At 34.3% G+C, this 8,642-nt stretch overlaps 1 long non-coding RNA gene across 1 annotated transcript; it reads right to left on the bottom strand.

Moving 5' to 3' along the window:
* Positions 1–605: 605 nt before the first annotated feature.
* Positions 606–5,909, bottom strand: LOC142641194 (uncharacterized). Its single transcript, XR_012845325.1, has 4 exons — positions 5,872–5,909; positions 3,578–3,647; positions 2,641–2,761; positions 606–1,083 (listed from the first exon to the last, which is right to left on the bottom strand). It is a non-coding gene; the product is annotated as an uncharacterized LOC142641194 (long non-coding RNA).
* Between the last annotated feature and the right edge of the window lie 2,733 nt (positions 5,910–8,642).

Here is an 8,642-nt window from a genome sequence, read left to right as displayed (position 1 = left end):
CTTTTTGGCTTCAATTGCACATCTTCGCAATGTGGACTCCATTTCAGGTTCAAATCCTCCATCCACATCTAGAAAAGTCGATGACATCCATCTTTCAGCAGAGCAATTTGAAGAGAATGGCATATTTGAGCAAGCACCATTCCTATATGTCTAGTAGCATACAAATTTATTATTTTCTTCCCCTTCCCTTCTTGGTTGGCTGTGCATCTATTTGTTCCTTCCTAGTAACTTTTACTACATCCATTGCACAATGAGAAAGCAGAACAGGTTTTAGTTAGTACAACTTGCGATCACAAACCATAATCAAAATCAATGATAAAATATACAAAATAAAATAAAGTACTTGGTGATCTTAAGCTCTAAGGATAATGGATCAATCCCTATACTAGGATTCTTATCCATCACCTTAAGACTAACAAACAGTGAGCTTTAAGCTTATTCTCAACTAACCAGCTCTATGAAATTTCAAACAGCCCATGAAATATTCAGTAATTAAAACTATTGGCACGATATTTCTTCAGTATACAATCGTAAAAATCTTAAGGGAACAATTGCATATTCATCTTAATTTTTTAGATGAAGGTCAAAGAGAGCTTCTACACCATTTATGAGAAGTGAGCAGGTAGACAGACAGAGATGAGAGATTAAAATTATAAACTACTTACATTAACTTCAGCATGATGATCAATTAACTTCAGCATGTAAATAGCTCAACAAGTCATTCCAAATTTATCCAATAGGACTAAAACAATCACTAGCTTGAGTTAATCTTCATACCTTAGTGATCACTACTAGATTGGGCTGATTGCGAGGTGATATAACTGAACATTTGCATCATCATATTGTCATAATGTGCTCTTTGTTCAGCCATTTGACTAGCTTGTTGTTCCTCAAAATGTCTTCTTTGTTCTGCCATTTTAATAGCTTGTTGTTCGAGCATGCTTTTGAGGTGCTTTACTTCTCCTTTCAACTCTGCATCAGCCTCTATTCGTTTGTGTTCAGATTCTAAGCGTTTCTGTTCAGATTCTTGGAGTCGCTTCTTAGATCTTGGGCTGCATGAATTCTATATCACTACTCCACTCTCTGTCAAGTCAAGATTGCATGAAATCAGATAGGTCATTCCCTATAGTTTATGCATATTGAACAAGATGGAACTATCTAGTATGTTTAGTCTTCTATGCTTCTACATGCTCAGCTACTTGGATGTCACTCCTCCCCCTCCACTCCCCTTTTCTTTTTCAGATTTCAACACTTTCAGCATCTTACAGAAACCAAAAAATGGGAGTACTTATATAAAAAATGAAAAACAAAACAAGAATGCACATTTAATTTAAATGGTTCCTACTACCTCATTATGGTGCAATTACTAGCCTACCCCTCCTCTGCTTGCACTCATGGATGCCACCCCAACAATCGCTTTACCTTACTTTGATGCCCCATTACTCTTACGTCTAGTTTTAACGGCACTAATATTGCTAAATCCATATCTTGACTTCCTAGTAATCTATACCAAAAAACCTGCTTAGCCCCAAAATGATCTCATAAAACGTTAGCTTGAATAAATAAAAAATGGAAGTTACAAAGATATTCCATTCATGTGATCACACAACAATCAATATTTACTTACATTTGACAAAATTCAGTAAAACAGCACTAGACCTTTAGCTAAAAATAAACGAAAACATAATGAAGATTCCACAACAAGTTTCATTAGATGAGGGTTTTTGTTTTCTTATTTTCTTGCTTTCCCACCCAAACATTCTCCATCATCTTCCCAAAAGGGGAAATTACATCGAATATAACACACACACAAAGACGAGTAAAAGGTAGAAGGCTGTGGCTAGTCCCAAGGAGAGGTGGGGGGGAGTACAAGTGTAAACCCTTTTTTTTTATTGGTAGGTGGGGGGGAGTCCCAAGGAATGGTGTGACATTGACACGTCAATGTGAAATTTGTTCGTGTGTAAAGAATACAACAAAAGTCGTACACCCACCATATGACTTGGTAAAAGGTTGTGGTCCAAGCAGGTCCAAGATAAGCAAAGCATTCAAGTGGCTATTGGGAAATGACAATTTGCTTGCCCCCATCAGCTTGTAACAAAATCTCATAAAAAGAAAACCAAGTTGCACATGTATCATGTATGATTTTACTGAATTACGAGTCATTTTGCTTTCCTGTATATCTAGCTTTGTCGTAATTACCAAAAATTCCACCAAATCAAACCTTATTATATTCAAAAGTCAAATTTTCCATAATAATTATACTGGCCATGCCTGCCCAAATCTGAATTGAAGCAGACAGAGAGCTCCACAAATCTAAAAAGCTTGATTTCAATGTAGATTGTGCTTTGTATAATGATTAAAATCCACAAAAAATAAGACCCAATAAATAAAGAACAAAGTATGTATTCACTATTCAGCACCTTAAGTTACATACATTTGGGTCCTACATGCATATGTATATGTATATATAATTATATATATATATATATATAGAGAGAGAGAGAGAGAGAGAGAGAGAGAGAGAGAACTAGAAGTGTATATCTTTTCATTACACATCATGCTTATCCTCCAATTCAACGTTAACAATGTGTTTAGTTGTTCCTCTACCCATTATGAGTATTTGAAAAAGATTTGACTAACCTTATATAGCGTGTCCAATATAAGAAGATCCAACTGTAGTTGAGTATTGGTTTCCATTGTAGTTGGCCAATGGTCACATTTCATTTGTAACTTCAACTTCAACCCAAGCATTACAGGATGTCTTGGCAGACAAGGGCAATACATTGTGGGAAGAAAGATATATGGTTAACCACAAAAAAAATGTACAGAGTACATACAAATAGTTCAAGAAATTTTGAGAAAATAGGAAAGAGAGGGTGAGGGAGATACTAAGGATAAAGCTGCAAAAATACCCAATAGGTAATGTGTCAGAGTTCCAACATTCCATCAATTAAAAGAAACAAACCGAGAGAGTGAGAGAGAGCCGAGGCTCTCAACTCTTACCTAACTGACACCAAGTTACCAACATCTAAGCCAATGGCTAGAGATATTATCATATTATCAAATATTACTATGATTAAACAGCTAAGAGGCATGGACACCCCAAAATCACTGGCATGTTCATGTCGGACATGTGCTACACAGACACGCTGAGGACACTCCTGCATGCATGTCCTTGGTGTGCTAGGAGGAAAAGATTTATTTGATTTTAATAGTTTTTAGTTAAATTTGTGTGTGTACTTATTTTATTTATTTGTTGAATTACCACGGAATACATTAAAATTTCTATGCTTTGATTTTATAAAATAAATTGACCCTCGCGTGTTTATGCATATGCATTACTACTGTTTAACTAAGTAGTATAGACATGGAAATGACATGAACTAGAGAAACATCAATTCCTGAAAAATTAGAACATCGGCAGGGATATGACAATTAATTGATTAATATCTTTAGGTATATTTCATTTATTTTTAGGCATATTTTATATGAAAAAAAACCACAAAATAAAAATTCTGTCCCACTAAATGGAAAGAAAAGAGGAGAGTACTAAGGAATGGTGGAGCAGGCATCTTACCAGACAAGTATGTTTTCTTGACGGATGAATATCAATGGAGTGTACAATCCCAGAAGTTGTTCCTTGAGTCCTGCAATATTATTACCACAAAATTTCCATATGCATATCATTTGAGATAGTATGGACAACTTTCTTAATTCTTAAGGGTAAATTAATAAGCACGAGGTCAAAGAATGAATTGTCCTTCAACATATTTCTATTTATGGAGTTAATACACTTTAAAATACATAGATTTTGTTCAGATGTGGTAAAATTATATGTTTGAATAAAACTCAGATTTCCGCCTGTGAAAGGTTAGAAAAGATGCAATCAAGTCATTTAGAATACATATTTACACAAACAAACTGTGAAATAGACACTACAATAACAAAAGGTCAAAGAAAAATTGTTTTAACCAAATCAAATGCCTAATACCACCAACAATGCCTTGTACAAAATGACCTTTCACTAATGAATTGATCAAAGGCAATCTTATATATATTCAAAAGAGGAGAGGCATCAAATGTACAAAAAGACCACTTGAAACACTCCTAAAGAATAACAAAGCAGGATTCAAAAGATTTATGAAATCAAGATAAGGCAATGAAGTGATGCTACCCAAAGTGGCCATCCACTCATAAAATGATCTAAGCAAAAATTGTTTGATATTATGATCTGGGGGTTCAACACCATCAAACATTTATTTGTTCTTCTCTAGCAAGATTGTCCACAGAACACAAAGAAGAGTTGTTGCTTTCCAAATCTTTTTGACTGAAATGGCAGGGAAATTTGTTTGGCCAAAACTGCAGAAACTGGAGCATGAGCTTTGGCATAACCCAAGATACGCCAAATAAAGTAAACACAAACAACCAGATATCTTGTGCCACCGATGCTTGCTCATGAAGCCACTAACCAGTAAAGCTTCGTCCATGAAGCAAATAAACCTAAACAAAATACTGAAACCACGATTGTCATATCAAGAATGCAAATTCTCTTCCAACATCTGGTATATAAAATTTTTACCATCCGACTCCAAAAGTAATATCTTTATATATGCCTCAATATTTGAAGATTATAGTCTTATAATGAAATATCTTGCAATGAGCTTCCTCTTTCATGAAATTTGAATTCTTATTGATTCCTCCACAGATAATGAAATGGTTCAACCAATGAATTACTACCTAATGACTTACATGGTCAATACCAATCAATACCACCGAAATGTTAAATGCATAAATCAAATGCAAATTGTTAGCCATCTGTGGAAGAAAAAAATGACTCCAAAAATTTGGGCCATAGCAGGGACCAATTTGTAAGCAAAAATGAGACAATGGCTATCAACCCAGCCCAAATTTTAGGTCCTCATTTATTTTTAGGTTTCCACTGTTCTAATAATAACCAAACAAATAGCCAAGAACCTTGTAGTTCAACTAGTTGGCACTTTCCAACAGAAACATCCAGGATTCAAATCTTCCTCCCCCAACTATTGAATTATCAAAAAATAATAATAACAACTAAACAAATAGGAGCAAGCAGCAAATGAGCACGCTAACTTATGACTAGGACAATCTTAAGAATACCCATCCAACATCCTTAAATATTTGGTTCTTTTACTTATTTGATACAGAAAATTATCAATTTAGGCCAATGTTTTTTTCTTCATTTTCAACAATTACAATTTTAAGTTCTGAATCACTAAAACAATCAGCTTTCCTAAAAGTACCGTCCTAATTTTCATACATACACGCGCAAATTAACAATTTAAAAGCTATATAAACTATAATGTAGCAATTTCAAATACTTAATATGAGCCAGCATCCACTAGATGAATTGATGCAATTTCTATTAATTCATTCATAGCCTATGAGCATGTCTTCTATGTCCAACCAAGTGAGAACCCAAAAAGCCTGCGCTTAGAAAATTTCCCATAACTATAAACCCAACCTCAACCTCAGTCAACCGACTGCAACAATCACACACACCACACATTGAACACAAAAACGACACACACATACAGTGCAAATGATGAAACAGAGTATGAAGTAACGAAAAATAATTCTATGGATTTTCTAAACGAAAATTGAATCTGATCACATAAACAAGGAAAATATGGTCAGATGTAAATTTCTGCTAAAGAAATTTAAATGCGATTGTCCGTAATTGAAGTTGAAAGACAGAAAAATTGATAATAAAGTGCGATTGTCCGTAATTAAAGTTCTACTAGGTAATTTCCAAATTCAATTTTTTTTTTCTTGAGAAACAAACACAGAGAGAGAGAGAGAGAGAGAGAGAGAGAGAGAGAGAGAGAGAGAGACCTGTAATCAGACAAAAGGGCGGAGGAGAAAGCTCTGACTATCAACGGCAGGTCGTCGCCGGAGATAGGATCGCCTACGATCGCGCCTCAACCTATCGTCGAACGTGATCGAAATTAGGGTTTCCAAGTCGCCGATCGGCAATTGACACCGAAGATTCACCGATGAGCCACAGAACTCTCCAAGCTTCATCATCAACTCTATAACAACAACAAGAAAAAAAAAATTGATTAATTATTCATAAAAAACCAAACGAATTCACAAGAATCGAATTTGAAAATGGAAGAGCACGCAAACCTGTGAAAGAAATAGAGCGATCGAGGGCGAGGACACGTGTCAGGCCACCGGCATAACGAAGAGTGCCGTCGGTGTAGCGAGGGAGGATTTTCCCGCCATAACTGCAGAGGAATTTGATGGTCTTCGTGTTTTTGCTGTTGTTGGACTCCATGAAAGCTTTTGAAAGTTCTAGAGAGAGAGAGAGAGAGAAAGAGTTTTTTAGGGAGGATGGTTGAACAAAATGAAAATGGGTTTTCTAAGAGAGTGAGCAAAGATTTTATTCAAAAATTGGTTTTCTGAATTCTGAGTTTTTGAGGGAGAGAGACTTTATTTCGAGGGTTTTGAAACATTTGGATATCTTTTATTAAGGGTTGTGTTAGAATTTTGTTGAAGAATGTAAAATTTGGAGGCAGTAATTACCCGGATTTTAGTTTTTTAGTTTATTTCAAGGGTTCTGATGACCATTGCAATAAAATTTGTCAGATAATAATTAGTGTGCCAGTTTGTTAACGTTTGTTTCAACTATTTTTAGTGAACCCTTGGAAAAAGTGGGTTGAAACAAGTCATATTTCTTGTAGTGTATTGGTGTGGTCATACGAAATAGTTTGGGCTTGGTCATTGCTTCATGTTCCCAAAGACTATCACAAGCATATAGCAGCGATGAGGTTGAGGCATTTGTAGCAGCCAAAACGCTGTCATTTGCAGCAGAGATAGGCATTACTAAGGCTGTGTTGGAAGGTGATTCTCTAACTATAATAAAGGCGCTATCAATTGATCATTGGTCTTTATCTTCTTTTGGACCTTTGATAGATGATGCTAAGTTTTGTTTAGTTAATTTTGATCAATTGTTTTACTCTCATGTTAAGAGAGAATGTAATTTGCTGCTCATAGTCTAGCAAAGTTTTCTAGCAATATTTCGGATTTTTTAATGGAGATAGAGGATGTTCCACTACAGCTTTCTTATGTAATTTACGCTGATTTGGACGGCTTTAGTTAATGGAATGTTTTTCCCCCTTCAAAAAAAGAAAAGAAAAAAACATGGAGATGCACTTGGAAAATACAAAATCCTTTTTTAGTAAATTTATAATGATCATCCGTTGAAACCAATCTTCCAAAAGAAGTTATATATTATCCAAGAAATACGGTACCCGTTTTATTGTTTTGGCTTTGACCTTGAATTATTATTATTTTTAATGACTTGTCGTTTTGGAAAAAATATATATTTTTCCCTGTTCTATTCAGATCTTAGAAATGAACCAAAAAAATATTTTCTTTTGTTTGGTTTACATGAAAAATCATTAATATTTTTTAATTTCAAATAATTATACAAAAAAAAAAAAAAAAACTCTAATTAACAAAAACACACACCAAACTGGAAAAAAATTTCTGTTATTTTGAGCTATCAAAAAGCCTCAAATTGAAAACATGTCGCAAACTCAAAATGCACAAAAAAAAAAAAAAAAAAAAACAACTATGTAGAAAAGCGACAAGTTTAAAATATCATTTGGAAAAAAGTTAAAAATTCGGTGAACATTGATCGATACTAGTCTATGGTGTGTTTGTGGGGAGAGAAAGTGAGAGAGGCTAAGAGGAAAAAAAAAAAAAAAAAAAAAGAGTCTCTATTAGGAGAGTTTTGTGGGATAAAGTTTATTTCTAAAATTGTTTTTGCTTAAAAACAAAACAAAAACAAAAAATAAACAAAACAAAAAAATTTCAACTTATAGAGCTTTTTTTGTTAAAAGATTTTTTGTTGACATATGATTAAACACTTATACGTATGGTCGAAGAAATATGGCAAGATGGAATCCATTTTGAGGGTTTGGCTTTGTATCCTATATTTTTGGTTGACAAGTGATAAAAGATTCTTTTTTCTTGTATCTAAATATGTACATGGTATTACGTTATTTAAATTGTTAAATAATGTGGTATTATGTGTGTAGACGACTAAATTTCTTAGTTCGAAATAAATCAAACAAGTAAAATAGTTTCACAAATACGAATTTGTATTGATAAATGTATGGTACAATTCTCTGTAATTACAAAGGAGTGATCCTCTGATTCGATCTCCTTGAAAGATTTATTGATTGTAATTGTGGTAATGTGATTTTGATTTGAACATAAGATATTCTTCAATTTGGCTGAGGAATGGATCGAAGATCTTTGAAACGGAATTACAATGAATCTCTGGCTATGAGCTTGTTAGAAATTCTTTGTTCTTCGTGTTCTTCGTGTGTTCTTCGTGTTCTTCGTGTGTTCTTCGTGTTTGAAGGTTTGTGGTGGAAATTCTTCGGTGCTTTAGAGGCTTGATTCCGTAGAGCTTCGTTGATTTATGGTTTGTTGAGGTTTCTAGAGGCTTTTGAGCTTGATTCCAGTGAACTTTGAGATTTAGGAATATGATTTGGATGATTCCTCTTTGATTGTTCTTCGTATTTGAAGGTTTGTGGTGGAAGTTCTTCGGGGCTTTGGAGGCTTGAATCCGTAGAGCTTCACCAATTTGT

The sequence above is a fragment of the Castanea sativa genome, chromosome 6, assembly GCF_040712315.1.
Source record: "Castanea sativa cultivar Marrone di Chiusa Pesio chromosome 6, ASM4071231v1".
Classification (NCBI taxonomy): Eukaryota; Viridiplantae; Streptophyta; class Magnoliopsida; order Fagales; family Fagaceae; genus Castanea; species Castanea sativa.
Note: the sequence above shows the minus strand (reverse complement) of the source record. Positions and strands in the feature narration are given on the sequence as shown.